This window comes from Phyllostomus discolor, chromosome 4 (assembly GCF_004126475.2).
Source record: "Phyllostomus discolor isolate MPI-MPIP mPhyDis1 chromosome 4, mPhyDis1.pri.v3, whole genome shotgun sequence".
In the NCBI taxonomy this organism is placed as follows: domain Eukaryota; kingdom Metazoa; phylum Chordata; class Mammalia; order Chiroptera; family Phyllostomidae; genus Phyllostomus; species Phyllostomus discolor.
In genome coordinates this window covers 7,674,599-7,700,025 of record NC_040906.2, presented here as the reverse complement: position 1 = coordinate 7,700,025, position 25,427 = coordinate 7,674,599, and the positions used below count along the sequence as shown (strand labels likewise).

The window sequence follows — 25,427 nt, the reverse complement described above, 5'->3', positions numbered from 1 at the left end:
CTAAGTACGTCTCAGTTGAATATATTAGAAGGCAATCAAAATGAACAGAAATCAGAATAAACCAGATTCCCTATCTCTAGTCTAGGACCCATGCAGTGCCCCCTCCCCTTCTCTCTGACAACCGTGTGTGCGACCATCGGACTCTCCCCCACCCCCAGTATGAGCAGAGCCCTCGCAGAGGCAGAGCCTGTCACCGCGCACTCCCAGCCTTCCATGCGGCCGTCTCTATCTGCCGCAATTAAGACTTGGAACTGGAGTCCAAGGGACCACAAATAAGTGTGCGCACTACTGACAACTTGACACATTAATCGGTCAGCAGGAGCAGGGAAGAGGAAGCAACTCGACCCCAGGAAAAAAAAATAAATGAAAGCAAAATCTATTTCACAGGCATGAAAGATCCATGATTCTGATACAAAGATGTCTTAGCAAAAAAAAAAAAAAAGCGGAGTTGAGATAATCACAGGAGACCGGACGTTCATCATACAAAAAATGTTTACTTCAGTTGCATGTCACAGGACTTAGAAGATGGACGACTTTGCACCAGGATGAAAAGTGTTTGCAAAAATAGACACCGTATCTCTTTCCTGGCGTTATGAATGATGGTGAAGGCTGACCAGGCATGGAAACCAAGCTGTTCTCTGGAAACCAGGGGCGAACGCAGCTTGACTTGGTACCAAAAAGAGCATTAGAAACCCTGCAGGTCTCTCTTGAAATCAAACCCTCATTTTCCAAGCCATTAATGCCGATTCAAGTTGGTAGGACAATTGCCAGGGGCCACAGCGAGGGGAGCCCTGTTGTTTCAGACAACTGTGTCTGCTAAGGCAGCTCGGTCACAAATCCTGGACCAGAGATCTCCCAGGGAGCGTGAGCAGCAAGGAGAAGCCATAAGCCTGCTCTCTGAGTGTCTCGGCTCCCACTAGTGACAGTTGCTCATTCAGGTAATTAACTCCTGCCTCCCAGGAAAAACAGGACCCTCTTCTGCTTCAAACACTCTTCAGACATCACACACACACAGAATAATAATAGTAGTAGTAATAATAATAATAAATACTGAAAACTACCCAAAAACCTGCAGTGACAAAGAAAAGGAATAGCCCAGCGACACCCGACGGAGGCGGAGTATGACCAGAATGAGACCACATCACACAGATCACATCTCAATTCAGTTCAACTCCTGTTCTGACTTTAGATCTAACGTCCACATAAAACTTCTGTGTCTGATTCAATCGTAGTGACAACAACAACAACAACAAAATCTATGACTCAGTCCTCGACACCTGTCCCTGGTTCAGTCTCAGCTGCCGTCGCAGTGACAGCATCTATGACTCAATCATCAGCATCTGTTTATATGCATCTGACACGGTCAGGGCACTGGCAGACCTGCGTGGTGGCACTTACAGGGCAGCAGGGGAAAAACTGTGTCCAGAGATACAAGTCAGCACCTGGTGTCCCTCCGGTGCGGCACCTAGGAACGTGTGGTGTGTCCATGGCTGAAAACCGAGTGGTGTAGGGGCCAAGGAGAGCTGGTGTGTGAGCTCAGTGATGGGGCCGCTCACATGTCACCCTGGAATGAGTGCACACTTAAGCCCACATCTAAAGGTGGAAAATAGATAACAGCTCAGTTAGACTTTGGAAGTCCTGAAATAACACAGATAGTACAAAAAAAAGTTTTTAAAATATCGCTTCCTTAAGTGTCTGAGACACATGTGTGTTACTTGTTGGGGTGGGAGGGGGAACATTAATTTTGACAGCATACTCTTGATCACCTCATGTGACAACAATTTAGGAACATTTTCTCTGTTGAGAGAATTGAGATGATTGAGTCTTTTAATTTTTTAAGTTTTTTGAGTTCTGTCCCCAACCCCCAAAAATATGTTGAAATCCTAACCCCCAGTATCTCAGAAAGTGATATTACTGGGAAATAAGGTCGTTGCACGTGTAAGGAGTTGAGCCGAGGCCACACTGGAAGAGGGCAGACCCCTGATGCTGTAGCACAGGCATCCGTGTGAGGACGCTGGATGCAGGGAGGAGACCCCGTGAAGGTGGGGGAAGAGACTGGAGCGACGCTGCTCTCAGCCAAGGAGCATCTGGGGCTGCCGGTCCCTAGAAGAGGCAAGGAAGGGTCTTGCCCTTGAGGCTTCAGAGGAAGGAAGCATGGTCCTGCTGACGCCTTGATCTTGGGCTCCTGGACCTTCTTCAGAACTGTGAGAGAGTAAACTTCGGTTGTTTTACGTCACCCAGTTTGGGCCACTTTGGTGTGGAAGCCCCGGGAAACCAATCCTTCTAGCATGATTGATCTCTTTTTTTATTACAGAGAATTTAGGAAACATGCGTTTTAACTTCGCAACTCATCATTGGTAATGTGACGAAAATGTGTAGTATTATGGAATTTGAGAAAATTCTACAAAGTTTCCTTTATGTGGAGCTGTTACCCATGATTTCACATGATTTCCATGTGTGTGTGTGTGTATGGGTGTATTTAAACACACTTCTTAAACCAGGTGTCAATGAGTGACAAATGCTTCCCTTAAAACTTTGCATGTCCGATGACTGAAGGGGGTTTTCTGCTCGAATTAACTCCAGGCTCCGTGAACATCGAGCCTTGTTTGCCCTCCTGTTCCATTTCCCATGGTGCCGGGCGCATGACTCCCTTGCATATTGACCTGCACGTTCATGCGCCCATTCTGGTCTAGCATGCGGATAACTTGATGCTTGGCGAGTTGGCTCAGTGAATGGTAGAAGAATTCCTGAAAACCATTCCTGCTCTTGAAATACTTGGCAATGACTTGATTCTACCCCAGAAATGACCAAGAACACCATAGTAACTACATGGCGCCAAACTCAATCACTATGGGCCCCAAATTAACTAGCCCTTTGCCCAATTTCAAAAAGGCCCTTGGCCACTCTGATACTTCCAAGTGACAGGGGAAATATGACAGAGGATAAGTTAGGTGGGAAGAGGCAGCGGTCTGGACCAGTCTGAATGAAGTATCTTGCAAGTAAAACTGTACAAAACCATGTGAAAACATCGCCAGGGTTCGTTCCAGGGCCTTGTGAGGGCCCAGCCTGCAGGTGGAAGTGAGTGTATCCTGTGGCTCATTAGCTTTGCAGTCAATGTACTTTTGCATCTGGATTTGCTTTTTGAGAACTGCCAGTTGATTTCAGGGTACATTTGTTCAACTGCCCTGTGTGATAATAGTGTTTCAACTTAACTGGGCTAAGAGATGCCCAGACAGCCAGTAAAATTATGTTTGGGTACGTTTGTGAAGGAGTTTCTGGTAGAGACTAGCAATCGAACCAGTAAGTGAGTAAAGAAGACCACCTCCACCAGTGTGCGTGGGCACCATCCAAACCACTGAGAGCCCAAATAGAACAAAAAAGAAAGGGTAAGTTCTCATTTTCTCTTCTAGAGCTGGGATATCCACTTTCTCCTAATCTTGGACATTAGAGATCTTGGTTCTTAAGCCTTTAAACTATGGGACTTAACCAAGCATCCGACTTCACCCTCCATCCGCGGTTCTCAGGCCTTTGGTCTCAGACTGGGATTTACACCGCCATTCAGACTTAGACTGAATTATACCATCAGCCTTCTTGGTTCCCCAGCTTGCCGACAGCATATCATGACATATCTCAGCCTCTATGATCACATGAGCCGATTCCCATAATAAATCTCTTCTCATGTATCTATATATATCCCCCTGGTTCTGTTCTCTGCAGAACCCAGACTAATACATCCAGACGTGTAGATCTGTCCTGTTCTTTAATTTAGTGCCATGGTTCTCAAAACACAGTGAGTATCGGAATTGCTATCCAGGCCTGTATCTGTGAAATATGCATTTTGTTAAGTAATTTAAAGGATGGTTTAAGATAGCCATCGGAGGATAACTCCCATCTCCTGTAAGAGGAAATTCCACAGATGCTCTCTTTTAAAATCAGATAAGCTCTGCAAATAAACAATGGAATGTGTCCTCTAAAAAGAATGGTGTTGGATCCATGCATTTAAAAATAAGGTTCAAAAAAGGGAAAATCTTGACCTATGGACATGAGAAGAGAGAAGATGGCCTTCGAACATCTTTGTTTTTTAAGTAATGAAGCCTCGTAAGTCATGGACCAATTTCTTAATAAATTAATTTGTTTGATGAGTAAAGTCCGAATATTCAACATTCAAGTTCAAATTATTCATTGAAAGGTTACATTTTATGACATATGAAAGTAAATATCACTCTGGCTGGCATAGCTCAGTGGATTGAGCGTGGGCTGCGAACCAAAGTGTCGCAGGTTCAATTCCCAGTCAGGGCACATGCCTGGGTTGCAGGCCATGACCCCCAGCAACCGCACATTGATGTTTCTCTCTCTCTCTCTCTTTCTCCCTCCCTTCCCTCTCTAAAAATAAATAAATAAGATCTTAAAAAAAGAACATCTTTGCATTAGTTTAAAAAAAGAAAGTAAATATCTCAGTTTATAACTTATAATATAACACCATAAGAAATATTTTAGTCTAAAATATGTTGTGTTAAGTGAACTCAATAAGTAGCTCACTGGAGGTTACATAATTACTTATTTTTAAACTATTGCTGATGATACCAAACAAAATGATAATAATTACTTTACAGGTTTCAACAATCACCAAAGTGCATCTTTAATCAGCAAGAAAATTTACTTTGTGCTGCTCAGATTCAGCCAGATTGCCAGTGGGACCTCCAATCGCAGTGACTCATTCCTGAGAAAGTTGTGAGCAGGCGCTGTTCCCACAGTAATGCACTGTTGTTGCTATAGAAACTTCCCTGAAGTTAAGCCAAATTAGAGGTGATGCTTTTGGATGCAGAGATTATTACATCAGACCCAGCCATCAACAAGGGTTTCAACACAATGGGTTTTGTGTTTTTCTCTACTTTTTAACAGATTTCTTCTGTCCTTCCTTCCAAACACATTGTGTGCTTAACCAGACTTATTTCTGTCCAATTGAAATCATGAGCTCGATAATTATGGTATAACCTTATCCAGGATAAAGTACAATACAGTCACTGGATTCTGCAAAGGGTCTTAGAAAGAAATCTGATTTAAACTTTTAATTTTTGGAGAACAGGGCACTAAAACAATAGAAATGACTTCCTCAAAATCACATTTATGGAATAAATTGCCGGGGATTTATTCTTATCTCTCTCCTGTGCTGTCCTGGTTTCACTCTGTCATCTTCTTTTCTTCCGGGATAAAGTTTGAATTCCTAAGCCTAGCAATCAGCACTCACCCCAGTTTGGTTGAAGTTATTGCATTAATCATGTATGCCATTACTCTTCACCATAGTTTTGCAGCTGAAGTTAGTCTGATTTTTTCCTGGTCACAGAACATGACTTGCTATCAGTACAAGGTTATAAAATCAGAAGGATCTGTCAGACTGATGAAAATGCCATATAAATAAAATGCTAAAGCAAAGGTGTTTAGCTGTCAGATCAATTAACATAGAGAAGGGTATATTTATAAAATCCAAAAATCAATGTGTCTGAATCAGAGCGTTCTGCACTCTTATAAAGCAGAAAATGGAGAAGTAGAAAGAATGTTTTACAAACATTTTGGTGCCAACACCTCATCATTTATAAAGACCAGCTGGCACCAGGAAGGGGTAGATTCTGAAAGAGATGTCAGGATCAACCCACAAAATTCTGAATAAAATGTAGACACATGCAGGAAAGTTACCTTTGCATGAAGATGTCTGGATCTGCATTCAAGGCTTCAGTTGGAACTAAATGAGATGGACAGGAACATGAATTCTAGACAGGAAGACAAAGATAATGACCCAGGGCTAGACTCAGACAACCAAGTGCCATCTGTTGACAAGACTATGATAGTTGATACAAAGATGGCACTACATTTAACTCTGGTCTCCTTAGTTCTGCGTAATCAAAACTGGAATATATTTCCTGGAAGACAAAGATAGATCATCATTCTTTTCCCCAACATTTCTGGGAAGCTAGTGGTCATAGCAGAACTTTGAAACAAAAACATCTAAACACACACACACACACACACACACACACACATTTCTAGAGGGTTGTTCATCAACAATTGCTCATTCTCCCCTCTCTATCCAAATTCTACCTCTTTTCTGAAGTGAAGGAGACACGTACACTACTTATTTTATACACATGCTTTTTCTTGGTTAGTTTGTCATTGATATCCATGTGTTTTAAAATCATTCATACAGTTCCTTCAGAAAGGAGGTTCAGAATGAGAAGCTAAAAACTATACATAGCAAGACCAAAATTTAGGTTAAGCATAAGGGAATGTGGCCATGAAAAGATGAGAGCCCCATCAAGTTTATCAATATTGAGAGGAAATACAATTTGGGGCGACTGTCCGTGACCCCTCTATGAATGGACACTTGTCTAAAGCAGAGAAATGGGGTGGATCCGGAAGCTTTTAATCAGAGCTCTTCATATGGTCAGCTTTAAATCAAAGTGTTGCTGAGCGTCAGGACAATCAGGAAGAGCAGAACAAGAGACATTTATCAGAAGTGTCAGAAAATGGTCAGGACAGCAATAACACGTATCGCCTCCAATTTAAATGAAACTGTGAATAAAATGCTATTCTATGATACGGCTCTCAAACTTGTCTTCTTTAATGTAAAAACTTGACAAGTATCAATTAGATACGCATAATATTTGTTGAAGGAAGTGCTATTCATCTCTCATTATAGTCCATTATATTTATTGTGCGACACAGGGGCTATCGTCTTAGAACACAGAAGTATTCATATATTAATATTAAGAGTAACCTGACTTATTGAGGGATCACTTCATAACTTATATGAATGTCTAACCACGATACTGTACACCTGAAACTAATATAATATTGAATATCAACTGTAATTTAAATTTTAAAAAAATATGAAAGCCATTGAGATACTTAAGTGTAATGAATATAGGTCAGAATTCTTAGGTATCATTATGATGTTAATTTTTAAGGTTTTTTTTAAGAGTTATACTTTAGCCCTGGCTGGTGTAGCTCATTGGATTGAGCTCGGGCTACGAACCAAAGTGTCGCAGGTTCGATTCCCAGTCAGGGCACATGCCTGGGTTGCAGGCCATGGCCCCCAGCAACCATACATTGATGTTTTTCTCTCTCTCTCTCTCTCTTTCTCCCTCCCTCCCCTCTCTAAAAATAAAATAAATAAAATAAAATCTTAAAAAAAGAGTTACACTTTAAAGAAGCAACCAGCCACCTTTCAGTTACAAAACCACATTTGCAAACTCTTTGTAAGAGTTTCCTGGGCGTCTTCTTTGCACCACTCTTCTCTGACCGGCGCCCACGGTCCCTGACGGCTGTCTGCAGCCAGCAGGAGCAAGGACGACTCCATGCCCTCCAGCCAAACTCAGCTTATGAAAAGTCAGCATGGATGACACGAACACATCCATTTGGTGTGAAGAAGCCGAGGAGGATGTGAGGGGAAGGCACATGCTGAGGCACCTGCTTCCAACTCTCCCGATTGCTGGCCCTCCAAGGGCACTTGCAGACATGTGGAAATGCTAACCGAACCAAGATTTACTGCCCAGACGCTGCTCACTGTCTGCCGCACACTTCCTCCACGAGGCAAGTCTGTTTTCTAACTTCGGTCTGGCTGACGACCTGGACAAAAGCAAAGGAGCAGCAAGGAGAGGGCAAACAATTCCAGACAGGATTTTAATCAAAGCAAAATGACCGTGCTTTGTCTGATCCAAACACAGACATTTTCAAGAGGGAAAAATAACCGCGATCTTCACAATACCTGTTGCTAGACTCCATTTGTAGTCTCTGGAAGAGGTTATATTTCCTTATTTGCCAAATTGACCTACTTCAACGCCTCTTTGTTGGGTTTCTAAAAGAACAGAGTGTCTCATTCATTTACATACAGTAAACAGATGTTTCTCCAAACAGCACAAAATTGAGAAATAGCCCTGAAACTCAATCCATTCATTGTGGCTTTGACAATCCGGGCTAACGAGAATCCCAAGAGGATGCTCTGCCAGTTGTTTATACGAGCAGATTATGTTATCAAAACATGTTTATGAAAGACCATTCATCTTCCGTTTCCTGCATACTGAGTTTCAGTTTAACTACCATTCCAGAGACAAGCATTATGGACTTTTATTATTTATCTATTTTGGTTGCGATAAAACTGGGGTTCATAAACAGACTGGCAGTATACATGTCAAACTTACTTTATGGGTCTTGGTTCAATTCTGCTTTGGACGTTGAAAATAAAACGTGAAAGAACAGTATTTCCTTCCAGAGGTCATTGTTTCATCTTCATTTGTCTGGCACAGATCAATTTTGCTCTGCATCTTTCATTCTGGAAATTAGGGAAAAGGAGAAGAGTTCTTCCAACTGTTCTGGGATTTTTAAAAATCTTCCTTCTCATCAGCGATCTGGGCCAGTTAGCTACACGCATAGTCTCTGAATTCCAAATGGAACAATATGTTGAAACTTGATGCCGAATGTTAGCAGATCCTAAAGCAGTAAGTGGCAATGGACACAAAACGTTACTCTGTGGAATAATTGTTCGGGTCTCTGTAGGTTTTCTTTTTTAACAACCTAACAGACAAGGTTGTGCGAAGCCTAGCAAATGAGAACTGCAAACCAATTGTAAAACCGAGCAAGCATTTTGAAACGACCTCCCCCACCCTGCCTCTGACCTCTTATTCTCAGAAGAAGATGACAAATCTTGGAACAATCCCAGAATAAGATCTCTAGTGGATGTAGGTTTTGGATTCTCAAGCGCTTTCCCTAGAAGGTCTCAATTCTAGGAATCACCTGCAATTTACCTGTTTCATTAAGTGGGAGGTTAGCATGTGCTTAAATGGTGAGACAGATCTGAAGATTAAGAAGGAGTCATAAAAATCCTAGCCTTGGACACAGCCAAAGCTTTTAGTCTAAAAACGATTCTAGTGCCAACACTGAGATCTATGAAAAGATATCACTTTACTTTCACCAAACTACAGAATGAAGACTAGAATGCTCAGAGGTGAAGAGTACAGTCACGTTGCTTTCATTAAAACTAGCTTATAGGCATTTATTAAGCATATACTACGTGTGTGATGGCATTCTAGGTGCTGGGAATGTAGTCATAATGAAAGCGAAAATCCTTTATATTCTAGTCAAGAGAAGATGGACAAAAGCAATCAAATATAAAATATGTTAAATGCTAACAAGTGCTAAAGAAGGAAAAATACATTAGGGAAGTGGTATACAAAATGTTGGTGGGTAACATTTGAGACAGGGTGGATTAAAGGCTTCCCCATGACAGGGACTTCCAAGGACAGCCTGAGTCCCCTGCGGTGGAAAGAGCTCTATGTTAGCACCGGAGGGTTCCACACCAAGGGAAGAGCATGTGCGGAGACCCCGGGGCAGGAATGATTCTGGAGTGCTCTCGAGCAACAGCAAGGAGGTGTGATGCCCATGGAAACACACCACTTGGATTTCCAGGTGTGGGAGAGACAGCTGGCTACAGCCCCAGCAGTCACTCCTGCTGGGTTCACTACCAAGGTCACACGGCAGCCACACTTTCCCATAGACTGATCCCGGCCAACAACTGACCATGGTGAGAGCCCTTGAGCAGGCCATTCCTGTGGATTTGGGGATACCACTCATCATGACATTAAAGATTTAATGACTTTTGAGGATTCTCCATTAACCTTGTCAACGCTTCCTTAGACGGACTCAGCCATCTGACGCTATTGCAGCCCCACCCTCCTTCCTTCCCTGCCTCCTGCCCCGTGTCCCAGACTCAGACCTGCATCATGGTGTGGACACTCCCCCACTTCCTCCCTTTCACTCACAGGCATTTTGGGAGCCACAGAAGTCTCCGTAGGCACGTCCTAACTCTGCCCAAATCCCTGCATGAAGGAACTTGACCAAACTCTAACAGGACTTCTAGCCACATACACCTCTGTCCTGCAATGACCCCAGCCCCCCTATACACCCCCCATTAAAATGCTTGCCTAACAAAGTTCAAGACTGCCAGAAAATTTACTATTTTTTCTAGCCAACAGCTGCTGATAAGCCCAGATTTCCTTCTCTTAGAACATTTACTAAAAAGGAGCTTACAATTATGAGTATGTGTTTCTTCCAACTCAGAAGCCTCCTTCTCAAGGACCTGAGAGACCTGGGTTTGAAATACTATCATCAGGAAATGTAGGGCAACTGTCTCCCAGGATCTGTGGGAGGACAGAATTCTAACATCAATAGCTGCCAGCTAGTGCATACAGCTGGCACAGTCATATTGACAGCGACCAACGCTTTGTAGCTCTTCACTTCTCCGTCTCTGTGGAACACCAGCTCTCCCCTCTAGCATCCACCTCTCCCCTCTCACGTTGTCCCTTTAAAATATTCAAGTCACCTCTGCACAAATGGAAACGGAGCTCAGCACTTTCCCCCATGGCCAGCAGTAGCTGAGTAGAATCTGCTGCCACTGCTTTAACTCATGTCCAACTGTGCTTATCTTTGATAATGTCTATCAGTAAATCTCTTGGCCATCTCACGCCATCTTGGTGATTGCTTCTAGGAGAAACCGGACCAACACAAGAGCCCAGTGTTGCTGGGGTCTGCCAGAGTAGGGTACGAATGGAGAGGAGGTCAAGGAGGCAGCAGTGGCTCAGGTCATGATAAGGACTGAAACTCTTATTTTGAATGAGATGAGGAGGAAATAAAGAGTTGTGAATAGAAAAGTGATATGATCTACCTCCCGTTTTTAACAGGATCCCCTTGGCTGCTCTGGGGAGGCAAGGCAGGAAGGAGACCCAGGAGGTGGCTATTTCAGCAATCGGTATGAGCCGTGGCTTTTGTCAGGGTGGTGTCAATGTGGGTGATGGGAAATGCCACAGTCTGGATACATTTTGAAAGCAGTACTAAAAATATTTGCTAAAGGGAAAAATGGTTGTGGAAAAAAATGAAAGGGCAATGAAGGAAAATAAGGCCATCAGTTTGACCATCTAGATGAATAAAGTTATGGCCATGTCCACAGATTTTTTTAAATTACTTTTTTAAATCTTCAGATCTGTTTCACTAAGCAAATGCTAACCTCCCACTTAATGAAACAGCTAAGTATCAGGTAATTCCTAGAATGGAGGCCTTCTAGGGAAACCAACTAAGAATCCAAAACCTACATCCACTAGAGATATATGTATAGATAGAAAAGTATATGAAAATGTCATCTTTTAGTTGCACATCAAGTATTTTGGTTGAGAAAAAAGGAGATAAGTGGGGGCTAAAGTCAAACATTCTTAGTAATGCAAATAGCTACAGAAGAATGGCTAAAATAAGATGTTGTTTGTTGTCAGTTCCCAACTGAAATTCAGTTCCGGATGAAGAACTTTGAATCTGCGATTTCATAGCATGTTGCTCATGCTCTGGGATCCATATGGGCCTTATGATCTAGATCCTCAAGTATGAGCACTGGGCATGTGCCACCTGGGCTGAAAGCTCCAGAGATTCATAATCATGAGTGTCAGTACCTCTTTCAGTACAACTTAACTTATCAGAATAGTTCATCTTAAACAAATCTCAAAACCTCATTAATGTCAATATTAATATTTTAGGATGTCTTTAATACATATGTTCTTTTCTCCAAAAGTCAGTTTATAATACCTTTGATGCACCCTATAATCTATGATTGAACTCCTTGCTTAGATGTCTTTGAATGGTTCTTTATCAAACCCCTAAAACTCTGAGCTTAGAGTTAAGATTAATTGCTAGTAAAGTACTTCCAACCTTCCCCTTGGCTTAATGCTGGCAGCCATCTGCTCCTCCATATCTCAAAAAGCTAATTTATTCACTTGATTTAGGATATACAAGTTAAATAACAAATAACCTTAATTTAAAGCTTATTTCTCCTATTTGAATTTTAAAATATAATGAAGTCAACTGTTTTTTTTTTCACTAGCTTAGGAATATATTCTACTGAATAGAATATTACCCCACCCACACGGCCCATGACCTATTTTATTATCAGAAAGTAGTAACTCATCTTTTAGCTTTCCATCACGAATTAGTAATTGATTCGTAACAGTATGGTGCTTCATAAGGGAATTAGAGACACTGGCTAAAATATTGGTCTGCCATTTTTGAATATTTCATAAACCTCAGTTGGACAATCAAAACTATAAAGATCTTTCACATGATTTACGGACAATGCGAAGGTAAGGAACCCTCACCTTCCCAGCTGAACAAAAAGGCAGCTAAAGCAATGCACACAGAGCAGCATCAGGGAAGACTTTACTCTTGCAGCTGGAATCCAGTCCACAACAACTTAGACATCGCTTGAACAAGACTGTAACTGTGAAGAACAAGACAGAGAAGGTTTTGTTGAGATGATGAGCCTAATGTGGGGTGAGGCTGGCCCATACACAAAGAAGGAGACGGAAGAAAGCTGGGTGAGTACAACGTGAAATCTTAGTCAGAAAGGACTCCCGGGTGGCAGATGACACAACACCTACATGTACCTCTAGGGTATTTCTTAAGCAGTTTCCCGTGTGGTAGTCAGTGTAAGTCCTCTCGCACTTCTCCTCAAAAATACACATTACTCAGTAACTTTTTGAGAAATGTGAGTCAGCGTGTATGTGTGTATTTGTGTGGTTGTAGAAGGTGTGGTTAGGATGACAAAGTGTTGAGTGTTGCTTCAACTCTGGACTACAGATTGCCCACAAGAGGATTGTCACAAATGATTTAAAATGATTTAAAATGAATATTTCAATAATGAGTTACCAGTAGCAACGTGTGTAGTTATTGGTTATAAAATGTGTATCCTGAATTCTTACCACAAGTAGTTTACTAAGAAAACACTTCATATCACGTTCAAACAACTGAGAAAAGTCCCATGCCGTTCCAGTGTGGAAACTAAGTCATGGGGTCCTAAGACTCTAGAAGGAAAGCAGGGGCCAGACTAGACTGCAGTTTTAGGCTGCATGAAGGATTTGGCAAACTATTAATGGACTTTAACCACGAAAGGGTTAAGATCAAATTCCACTTTTAAAAATTATTGAAAAGTCAAAATATAAAACAGCATATTGGAGGTGGGCAACACTGATGGAAGGAAACTAGCCAGGAGACGATCACAATATTTTAGGCAAGAGAGGATGGTAACCTGGAGTGGGTGGGGGGGGAGGTTACAGAAAAGTGGACACACACAGAGTGAAACAGGACTTGTTAATGCTGGGATGCAGGGAACTGATGAGGGGAGAAGTAACAATGATGCTAAAGTATTGACACATTTGACACACTTCCTGACATTGGAAACCTGAAAGGCAGGCAACGTTGAATGAGAAATATCACTTTGAAGTAGTTCATGTTGAGATGTTCAAAGCCATTTAACTGCACATCTTAAATAGCCACTTGGCATATTGGTTTGGATGCCCCAAATCAGATCAAGACTGAAGATACGGATTTGGAGTCATTTGCTACCCAATATTGATTCACCCTTCCCCATAGCTAACAGGGCCCTGATAGAGTGCAAAGAAATAATATGCCCCACTAAAAATGTACACCTTCTCAGACTTAATATCATTTTGGGTTAACCACATGACTCAATTTGCTCGAATGAGACCTAAAAGGAACTTTTGCAGGAACTGCAGGGACGTCTTTGCTTTTGTGACACATGCATTACTCTTTCGCCCACTCGCCCGTCTGCTTTCTTTCTGCCCGAGGAACCATGATGCACCTGGAGATGCAGCCTTATATTGCAACTACTTTCCTAATGTAAGTGGTGATGAAAGTGAAAGGGGTGGCTGAAATGTAGGAGAAACAGAAAGAAGGTAGAGCAAGATGCAAGTATATTCAAAGACAAATCCTTAGCAACTTCATAATGGAAAGATTGGTTAGAAGAAAAGGTGCTGGAAGAAATAAATGAGAATGAGTATAACCAAAGACGCTGGAAAAAAATGACAATATTGGAGGGAGAGGGGAAAAAGAATGTTTCAACAAAGAAGTGTTGATCATATAAAATTATGTTCAGAAATTAATAAAAAGGATTAATATTTCCACCTAGAAAATACACGGTCAACAAGTAAAAATTATTACAATGTAAAGCAGACTTCAGTACAGTGATCAAAGGATAAAAATTAAAAATTGTCCCAATCAAACCTTCAACCCAACCTGCAACATGAATGCCTTTTGGATATAACTCTTTCTCCCTCAACTTTACTGCTTTATTTTTTCTCTGTTTTATCACCTGTTTGGATAATCCTCTCAATGCCATTGCCAGTTAGTCGCTGGTGCCACCGCACTGTCATTTACGTCCTCTCGATGTCATTTGTAGCTCATTTGCAGAAACATAAATTTTTAATGTCGGAAACATTTAACTGATTGTTTTATTGTTTTTTTTTCCTGAGCTACAGAGGCTCTGAAAGTCATTATTCTGCAGAAAATCCTAAATCATCCCTTAAGAAAAATTAAGTCCTTGTCGGAGGGAGGAAAATCTAACAGCAATATTGGAATAAAACATATCCCTATCCAGGGTGTTCATAATCTTTCCTTGTACAAGAGAATAGTTACTACCTGAGCAAAACTTTTCCCAGCACGAGGGCCATCTAAGACGATGACCACAATTATTTACTCTCATTATAGCTGAGAGTCATGTAAAAAGATGAACCGTTGGATCCCTTTTATGGCTGGAGAGAACGCATTTATAAAGATGAATGTCATAGAACATTTATTTTTACTTCGGGCCATGCCCACTGTATGGGAGCCAATAAAATATTCATTTTCTGCTGTCCTCCCTCTTTGGGGGGTAATGGACTGTCATAAAGAACCATAAAACATCGTTAGATGAAGAGGCTTGGAGGCAAAGGAAGCCCACACACCTCCTGTTCATGTCAGAAGCTCGTGTCTACGGGACACAGTTGTGCTCCCCTGTCTGCTGCCCGGCCCCGCCCCACGAGGTGGGAGCCGGGGCTTCTTCACAAGAGGAGGGCACTGTGCCCGGGAGACCCATCCCCCAACTGCCAGGTGTTCTCCAGCGCGGTTATAGGAAGCACATGCCATGGGAGCTTCTACCTGCTCTGCTTCCCTGCCTTTTCCCTTTCAAGGGAAATCCCGATGGCTTGGAGACGTGGCGTTTGGCAGGGAGTGTTAAGTTGTTTGGCTGGCCTTTGGGGAAAGCAAAATTGGTCACTGCTAGTACAGTGACTTCATAACAAATTTGTTTTCAATCACTTCATAACAAATTACCCAAATGCTGTGGCTTAAAATGATACCCATTTATAATCCCATTTTCTTTAGGTTCAAAATCCAGGTGCAGCGTAACTGGGTTCTGTGCTCAGGGTCTTACAGGACTGAAATCAAGGTGTCAGCTGGCTGTGACCTCATTTGGAGATTGGTGTCCTCTCCTGATACTTTCAGGTCCTTGTGGTTGTGTGATGGAACCACCCCTCCCCCTTTTAACTGTCCACCAACCAAGGCAGCCCCCAACAACCAGAGGCCACCCTCGGGTCCTAATTAATTCAGCCTCCTCCATAGCTGGTTGACAACATGGCTGTTTGCTTCCTCTCCTTTTAGGCTAGGAGGAGAGGACTTCGGACTTCTGGGAAGGCCTGGACCCTTTTCAAGGGTTCATCTGATTAGGTCAAGTACACCCCCCAAAAGCTCCCCTTTGATTTACTGAATCAACTAGTTAGGGATCTCAATGATATCTCTAAGATCCTTTCTACCGTTTAATATAACATAATCTCCATAATGAAATCCCATTTTTCTTGCAAGTCCCAGCAGCACTCAAGGGTGGGCGGTGGTGACCCAGGGTGTGTGTATCAGGAGAAGGGGTCTTGGGCCATCTTAGAACTCTGCCTCCCACACCATTCTGGCCAAATCAGAGAGGCCTTCACCAGGCAAACTCCTCCTTACTGGGCTGAATTGCTCTCATAGTACTTACCGGCTCGTACCAGGTTGTTCCTTTGTTTACTTGTTAATTATCTCTCCCATTGGAAGGTCCGCTTCATTGGAGCTGGGACTCTGTCTCTCGTCCCCCATACAGATGTGCCAGCACATACCAGGCATTCAAGAAATACTGGTTCATGGAATAAACTAACGAATGAATGAGTGCATGCGTGAATAAGGAATCAAAAATGCAGGGTGGTGTCTGGTTTTCGCATTCAGAGAAGGTACTCTTTTCCCGCATTCTGCCCACGAGAAAAAGAAGACAATGCCCACTGGTCATGCCCAATGGACATGTGCCCATTGCTCTCTCCTTCAGGGCTGCAGTCCTGCAGACGGCTCCTGGGGTCTGCACCGGGCCAGCGTGAACTTGCTCTCTAGCCCTGCTCTGTGATTAATTCTTTCACTGACCTCACCTTTCATTTGCCCTCTATTCTTCTTGTTTTTTTAAATTTCGAAAGCCAATTTTACATTTTTCTCAAAGCAATGCATCCCCAGAGCTAAAGGTGTTTCGTGGCGTTGTCATGCGCACAGAGCGCGCACACACAGCCAGCCCCTTCTTGGCCCTCCCACCAGCCACTCCCAGAAGCAGCTTTGCTTCCAATATATTTAGAAGCCGTGCGCCCGTGCAATTATTCCCTGACACCGCGCTTGGGGAGTGTCTGTTGTGCTGGTGGAGGACTCGGCTTCAGACATGGGGGGCAGGTCCTCCAGCAGGTAGCTGCAGGATCCAGAGATTCTTTGAGTTTAATAAGCTTCTGTATGAGGCTGAACCCAGGAGGGAGCTGAAGTTTAGCTCATTAGTACCGGGTGCCCAGAAGTGGTGGGACTGGGGTTTCAGCCACCTGTAATGAGACAGTGACAGATCTCTGGGAGAGCTGGATGGGTTTGAAAGGTTTCTGTTATCAGACTGCTATGGGAAGCAGAGGGAAATCCAAACCGACATTGAGTAATTGAAGCATTTTATTACCTGAGTGATGGCGAACCTGGCATGCCTTCTCTCCAGCATGTGGCTCATTTGTCATTTCCCTTATTCTCTTACACATTCTGAACTTGTTCTTCAACTTGACCCCCCATCCAGGGGTCACTGGTAAGGAAGGTTCCTCTTTTCCTAGCCCATTTCGGCTATTCCTAAATTTTTAATCAACCTGTCCTGTATTTGAATGCAATCTTAATGACTCTGGCATCCTTGCTCCCTTGGAATTTTGCAAGGCATTTCACTTTGCATAGCTTCTCATTTGCATTTCAGCTTTGAAATCAATGGACTTTGTGACCCTGGGCAACCTGTTTAATCTCTCCAATTCCAGGTTCTCACTCTCTAGTTTGTGAAACCTGGGTAGAACCATCTGCAAATTGCTCCCCGGTGTTATTGAGATGGTGAAATAAATAATATATGTTAGCATTGTTTGCAAACTACGAAGCACTATTCTGATGTTATTGTTAGAATGCAAAGAGATGAGCATGTGGCGGCTGTGCATGAAGGTCCAGGTGCAAGCACTGTCGCCATCATTCTCTAGGTTGTAGGTGAGTCACGTCACGTGGCCTGTCATGATTGTAGCGTCTACAGCTCTTGCTTTTACTAATTCCCATTGTCTGTAGTGTTCATCCCCAATTGCAAATGGAACTCTTGGTCTGACTGGGCTGAAGGAGGGATCTGTAACTCCTGGGTGACTGCCACTCTCTGGTGAACCAACTGGCTTTCTTCTGCTGTGACAGCCAAGAGAACCCATGAGAAAGGGTGTGATAGTCTGAATGTGACCCCTTTCTCAAATGCATATGCTGCAACTTCACCCCCACGGCAATCATGGTTGGAGCTGGGGCCTTCGGGAGCTGATGTGCAATGCACTCTTATGAAAGGGGCCCTAAAAGAGATCTCTGGCACCCCTTACACTATGTGAGGGTGCGAGGAGAAGTGTGTGACCTGTAAGAGGGGACCATGCCGGTACTCTGGTCTTAGACTTGCAGCCTCCAGAACTGGGAGAAATAAATGTCTGTTGTTTATAAGATACCAGACTATGGTACTGGGTTGTAGCAGCCAGAGCAGACTAAGAGGAAGATGGCCAGGTGGCATGACCATCACCATGGCAGACGGGCTCAGGGACCACTTCACAGCCCCACACCTCTGCCTGGGAAACGGCTTGGCAGGAGCAGCGGAGAGACAGCCGCGACTAGGTCAGCGCTGGTGTGCGGGGCAGAGCACCCAGAAGGACCTGGAGGGGCAGCCCAATGTCTGGGCATCTTTGGGCTACTCTGGAAAAAGAGTTGTCTTGGGCCGACCCATTAAATATACAAACACTAATGAAAACAAAAAAATCTCATAATGTTTTAAATAAATGTACAATTCTGTGTTGGGCCTCCTCTTAGCCATCCTGGGCCACATGGGGCCCACGGGCTGTGGGTTGGACACCCCTGAAGGGTCAACTCAGGGGAACAAAGAGAAGGTGGCCACTCGGTGTGGGGCTGCAATACCAAATAAAGATCAAGATTCTTTATTCATCAGGAAACTAACCGAATCCTCCGTCTTGGGAGGATGGAACTCGGCCACTGTGCCACTCATAACGCAATTTCTACCTTCACTCCAAATTCTTAAGTATTTAAAAATGTTTTCCGATTAGTAATTTGTGTTTTTCTTCCTTATGACCTTGAAAGCTTGCGTGCTTGCGCCAGTACAACCTTCAAGGCCAAGTTGTCTTTGGAAACTGAATAACAAAGTCTATACAGAGACAGCCAATGGATGGATGGGGGAAGCCAGGAGGAGAATAGGCAGGCAGCAGATAGAAATATAGTGTACGGGTCTGTTTAAGTTTAAAATGTTCAAAGAGTAAAATCCTGTGACAACTTCCTCTCTTAAGGCAAGGACTGGCCCTTTGCACTCATCTTCACTGGAAGTCTGAAGAGGATCGGATTAGGACGTGGGAGGAGAAGTAGCAAGTGTGCTGGCTCCCGCTGGTCCACGCACACACAGACAGATGAGCTATGAAGCGAGCCGGTGCTCATCACCCCAGCGCTAAGGGATGTGAGGACACCAGACAGGAGTGTTTCCACGGAGGTGAAAATTTCTGGCAGCAGCACACTGTGCTGGATCTGAGGCCGGACAAGCAGCTGGCTGGGGGTGTGCAGGAACTTTCAAACACATTTGACTATGACTGACGGAAAGCAATGTATTTGACATTGCATTTTGGACGATGACCCAGCAAAACCAGACACACACACACACACACACACAGATACAAACATACACACAAACATACACATGACTGAAACAAAAGTTAATAGAGCAATGTGTAGCCTTTTAATATGGCGGGTCTGCCTTGCCCCTCTCATTAGTCCTTGGAAGTGGAGTTTTGCCCTTTGGGGAGGGGAGGGTTGGGGTTGGGGGTGGAATAAGCAGCGATTTCAGTGCGCAGCTTTCCTGTGTGCAGTGCAATTTCAGAAGCACCAGGAGACCCAAACCTTTCCTCGCCACGTCTCTGACACCTGAAATTCATCATGATTTCCATTTACTGCCTCAGTAGATGCGTATCAAGTGTCCAGCATGTGCCAAGCGTGTTTGTTTTTCTTTAAGAAAGAACTTAAGGTCCCTGGCTGGCGTAGCTCAGTGGATTGAGCACAGGCTACGAACCAAAGCATCGCAGGTTCGATTCCCAGCCAGGGCACATGCCTGGGTTGCAGGCCACAGCCCCCAGCAATGGCACATTGATGTTTCTCTCTCTCTCTTTCTCCCTCCCTTCCCTCTCTAAAAATAAATAAATAAAATCTTTAATTAAAAAAAGAACTTAAGGTGATTATTTCCTCTTTTCTACTTTTTGATGATTTCCTTTTTTCTAATAAAACCCTTCATCTAAAAAGGAAGCTATTTTAGAATTATTTTCAGGGACTTGGAAAAAATAATTTGTTTCTATTTAAGGGTGTTATTCACTAATAGAAATAAATGTATTTAACTTGTGCCTCCCACGTTCAAATTTCAGTTTAATTCTGAGAAGGACGATGGCTGTACATATGAAGGTGGCTGTACGTATGAAGAATATCAGTCAGAAGAGTACAAGAATGCTATTTGTGCCCAAGTCTTTGCAAGCCAGCTTTCAAAATATATAACCCATCGCCTAGATCTGGCTGTCTGTGAATTTCCAACACCTTAGCTGCATTTTGGAAAACAAGAGTACTTCACTGGCCTTTTGCTGTTAGAAAGAAGGGGGTACCGATAATTGCTAGATCCTTGCTGTCTAACACAGGCTGTCTTTGCTCAGTTTCTATTAGTGTGTCAAGCTGTCAGGCAGGAGAGAACCACAGAAAATAAATGTATCGGCTGTTTTGTCTGTTGATTTATTTTCATTGGCATGTTCAGAATTTCACTCAGAGTGGCTTGTCTTACCTAATCAGAATGGCTCTATGTTTTTTAAGGTCCCATGCAATATTCAGATTCTCATAAAAATGTTGATCCTTCTCACCCCTATTACTCCACTAGATTTCTGATTGGGTTCTTCCTCCTGCCGTTTAGCCTGCTTACTATTCTTATCAAAATACACTCCTCCCAACTTCTTATCTGTGTCCCCCAATTTTCTGTCTCTGTGCATTGCTATATACTCTCCTTTCTCTTGGAGCGTCTTTCCTGCCTTGACGTGTTAAAGTTTACCAGTCCTTCAGGGGTCAGCTGAAATGCTTGTGTTCCAGGCTTTCTAGCAGAGCCCAGGGAGATTATACATAGTTATAATATATAATATTATGCATTATACATATCTTTATATTAATAATTATATGATCATAATTATTACCATATTCTCAAATCTCGTAATGTTCACATTTCTAGTTGGGGAGAAAGAGTCATAAACAGGCCATTGCATTACAATGTGAGGATTACCATGTTAGGGTGTTCTGAGTTTCCATAAGAGAAACATTTCATACCAGTTTATTAGAAGTAGGAAGGCTTTGGAATCAGTACCGTGTAGGCTAAAACAGAGAGAAATGAAAGATGGTAGGGAACACAGGAGAATGATGCAAACACAGGGAAAAGCTTAGGTGAGGAATCTGTGGCTGAGAGAGCACAGAACTTTGCAGGAACTAAAAACATTTAGTGATGACAAGCTAAGATAAAGGAAAGTGGAGGCTTGGAAACCGGGAGAAAAGTCAGATCAAGCAGGAACTCCATCCTGAAAGGAACAGGGAGCCCCTGGAGTAATTTATGCAGAAGAGTATCTGTATCAGATTTGCATGTGAGATACAAGTTTCGACTGCTATAAGGAAATATGATCAAAGGAAGCCAAACTTGGAGTAAGAGGCTCTTACATAAACCCAAATGCAAAATGATGCGGGCCTGAATTGGAGAAGTGGCCCAGAGAGAAAGGGAGCTGAGGAGGTCTGAGACATGAATTATGGAATGCAGGCTTAGCTGGTGTAGGGTGTGAACAGCGTGAAGCATAATCACCAGCCTTGTGACCTGAGCACAGGGTTAGCAAGGAGGCCTAGAGAGGACACCTAAGGGAAGGAATAATTTCCAGGACAAAGATGGCTTTAGACAATGGCATGTTAAATTTCAGATACTTGTGGGAAAGCCAAAAGAAGAGTTGAAGTACACAGTAAGCTATCAAAAGAGGGACTTGGATATCAAAAGAGACCTCTGAGTTTCAGTGGCGAATTCGTGACTCAGAGCTTTAGATGACAACTTAAATCACAGGGGTGAATGTCATTCCCAGGAGCAGAGGGTAAGAAGGAGACAGAACAAACACAGAGAAACACAGAGATTCACAGCTTGAAAGAGTAGGAGCCCCAAAATAATGGTAAAAAATAACCAGAAGGACATGGAAAACCCAGAGGGATATTGTCGCAGGCAGCAGGGAAGAGTGTTTTGAAGAAAAAGAGGGTCAAGTGTGCAATACGCCCAAATAGTCAAGTCAGATAAGAACTAAGAAGTGCCTATTTGTAAAATTCCTCTAAGTACCGGCTTACCCAGGAAAGTCCCAATTTATGTCTTAAAGGTATCATTATTAGTAGAGTAGCTTTCATTCTCCAAAAAAATATCCTATTTTGGATGGTAAGTGGTAAGGTTAGTTTTGGTGGGGTAGTGTACAAACTGGCAGGCAGTGGGTGGAGGAATGAGCTGTAGAAATTCAAGCAGAAACACACTCAACATAGATGATTCTTTGAGCTGGCTGTGGCAGAGAGGAGCGAGGGAAGGGGATTAGCTGAAGAAGTCGTGGAGGAGACAGAGGGAGGAGGTTTAAAATGACCATGTGTAAATGTTCTTTAAAGGAAAGGACCTATACAAAGCAAAGGTGATACCTAAAAAGAATTTTCTCAGAAGGAAGAAGGAAATAGATTTGGAAACTCAAAAAAGGCTAAACGCTAAAAAATAAAACAATAGCTTTTGTACTGCTTCCAGGGAGAAGGAAGAAAGGACGCAACACGAATACAGCTAAGTTGGTAGATTTGTGGGGAATGTATTTCCATCAGACGACTTTTTCTTCTGCATTTAGAGGCTGGTTTATCTGCTTTCATTCCTTTGTGCTAATGTGCGAACTACATCTGTCGAGTGGCGTAAACCAAAGCACAGTAGGTTAGCTATGACGAGCTGGATTCTGTGAGGATGGAACTGAGGAGTGCTGTAGGTCAGTGGCAGGGGTGGGAGTGGGACAACGCCAGCTGGAGAGGTAAGGGCAGGGGACATGGTGTGGTTACGAAGCCGAGCTCTGAATCCTGTGCAAGTCTGCTGCTGTATTTCTGATTTTCATGTACTTTAAACAACAAAATGTCCAACGTCTAGCTCTGAACCATGAAAGCAGTGGGAGGTGACGGGAGACAACACTTCAATTAGCTGCCTCCTTGATTTCCCCTGCAGGAATCCTCCCACGCTTTAGGAAAGAGAAGAGTGACAGCTTATTACCACAGCACTTCTGCATTCTAAAGAAATCGTGCTCGTGTTCTTACAAGTTTGAGAGTCGTTATGGTAATTTCGATCTAACATGTAACATTGGGATTGGACAGTATAAATCAATTTTTTTCCTACCAGGACTGGAAACAATTCTTTATTTAGAGATAAAATGCCTGCACTAAAACCTCAATTTTACCACTTAGTAGTTGTGTGATTTTAAGAAATATATGTCAACCCAAGCCTCTGTGTGCTCCTTTATGAAAAGGGGAGGTTGAGGTTTGCTCTGCTGAATGCAGACAGCTTCTGGGAAAGCGCAGCTTGTCCCATGAAAGTCACAAAACCATGAGAAGTGCCCGGGCCACCTCTGTGCACCCTGGGCTCCGTATGGACCCCTGAAAGTGAGTTCATCCTGATGTCACAGAGTGGAGTTGCGGATGGGGTGGGAACCAAAGAAAGGTCTAAAGTCAAATTTCAAACAACTAGAATTCAACTAAATCACACCATGAATGAATCTACCAAGGGTGTGTAGAGGATTTGGGGGGTAATATTTGATGTTTAGGAGGCAGACCCTGTTCTCCTCCCTCTCACCCCACCTCAGAATAAAAAAACAATCAGCTTAATATCTGCATCAACAATATTGGAGACTTATACCCAGTAAACTTCAAATAACGTTGGGGTGAATCACTTCCACTACAATATGTACATATTGCAAGACAGGAACAGTTTAGAAGTTTATAACCAAGTTACAGTTTTTTTTTCTCCCATTCATTTTGAGATTACCAAAGATATAATGCCATTGTTCAAGTCATTCAGGAAATTAAAACTTTCCTCCAGGCCATCGTTAGACATTTGACTCTGTTAAAGCTCACTTTCAAAGTGTTTATACAAATGATGAATGCTTAGCTTTACATTTTGCAGGCATCCTGCAATTATTTCACCCTGCCTGGAGTGTCTTTCCTCCTAAGCAGGCCCGTTGGATAGGCGCGGGTACCCTCCCAGCCATGGTTTACAGAGCTATGTCTGCAGGCACACTCACTTCAAATGTCTGCTGTGTCACGTAGAAAAAAACGCTGTTGACCTGTTTTCACAATGGAGGCTGTGTCCAATGAGTGCTCTGCTCCGCCCTCAGTTTGTTTCTGTAAATCCCAGTTGGAACGACAGGGTAGGCCAGGCCAACTTGCCCCAGCCCCTACTTGGAACACCATAGCAACCATGGTCAAATCTTACAATATGAGGGAGAGTCATTATTCTGAGCATTTTAATTTAGATGTGTCTCTTTGTCCCAATGTCACCATTTCCAATGGCAGCGAGACCCTCCGAAGATGAACTCAAAGCAGCACGATGGTCATTCCCCTCCCACTTCTAGCCCCTCCCCTGTGCTCAGGGACAGGACTTATTCCATAAGTCCAGCTGGCGAATGGCAGTCAGTAGAGTCCAATCATGGTGGTTTCATGTCCTTTGCCAATAATCAGTACAGGAGCAGGAATGTGGCAAAAATTCTAAGCAGCACGATGGAGGTGAAAATCTGCTCAAAGTCTCCTATTATTACAAAAAGGTGCTGTAAGAAGTGCCCCCCCCCCATGCTTTTCTGCCTCTCCACAAGGCTGTGTGCGGACAGTTGTCTGAAGGTGGGATACCTGAAGGCATGACTGCTATTTATGACCGTGGAGGGGCAAGTCGGGTGATGATGGCCAGCGCAGCACAGACAGCAGAGTGGAACAATGGAAAGGAACTGGGCCCTTGACCATGTTGTCATATTGCCAAGCAAACTAATTCTGCATCTAGACTCACTGTTATTTGCAGCCGAAAGCACCTTCCACTCCCCTTAGTCAATGTCACGTGAGACAACTTCCGCATTTTGTTCTCATCAAAATAGAGCTCATGGGCAGGCCCTTGACTGGCTTCTTGATGAAGCAAATACCCACGGATTCACTTCACGGAGTTCTAAAATAGCATAAGTATGAAAAATAGCAACATACTATGTCCGAGAATTAGAGCTCCATTCATAATCTTTGCTTCCTCAACTCTACAAACCTCCTGACCCCCTGAGTCAGGAGCAACACCTCTGTCTTTTCACTGCCTCTGCTGTCTTCATCAAGCATTGCCCCCCAATACCTAGACTTCTGTGCACCCCTTGACCTTTCCTGTTTGTCTAGTTCCTCCCACAACCCCAGCCTCTCTGCTGTGGCCTCATCTCATTGTCATTCACACACCGGTATGCTGTGTTCCCAATTTTGGACTTGACTCATAACTTTGGCAGAATTCAAAGCACTCTGTGTCCTCAGCCTCCACCCCAGAACACACAACAGTATCTGAGGATCATAAACCTTTAACCAGAACCTGACTGAGATATGAGTTTTTAAAACCAGACATTACACTACTGTTAGGACATGAATCTTGAGATCATATTGTCTTAGGCGCTCATTAATTATCCAGCTAAAACTGTCAGCCAACTCCTTTTCCTCTCCTCATATCTCGGTCTCCAACATGTTATTTCGATCTCCTCTAGGGTGTTCTAACTCAAGGCTTATTCTGTTCTAATAACACTTTAAAATCAATGATTAGATAACACATTCCTGTGCTTGAAAACTCTATTTAAAAATTATCTACTATGATTTTTCCTTCAGATTTATGTTTATATTATGCATAATATATCTCTATATCTTAT

The 25,427-nt window shown here is 43.1% G+C and overlaps 1 long non-coding RNA gene across 1 annotated transcript; it reads right to left on the bottom strand.

The window, feature by feature from the left end:
* Positions 1-1,035: 1,035 nt before the first annotated feature.
* LOC118499979 lies at positions 1,036-24,821 on the bottom strand. The gene is made up of 4 exons (XR_004902497.1): positions 24,794-24,821; positions 8,196-8,326; positions 4,661-5,918; positions 1,036-1,638 (listed from the first exon to the last, which is right to left on the bottom strand). It is a non-coding gene; the product is annotated as an uncharacterized LOC118499979 (long non-coding RNA).
* Between the last annotated feature and the right edge of the window lie 606 nt (positions 24,822-25,427).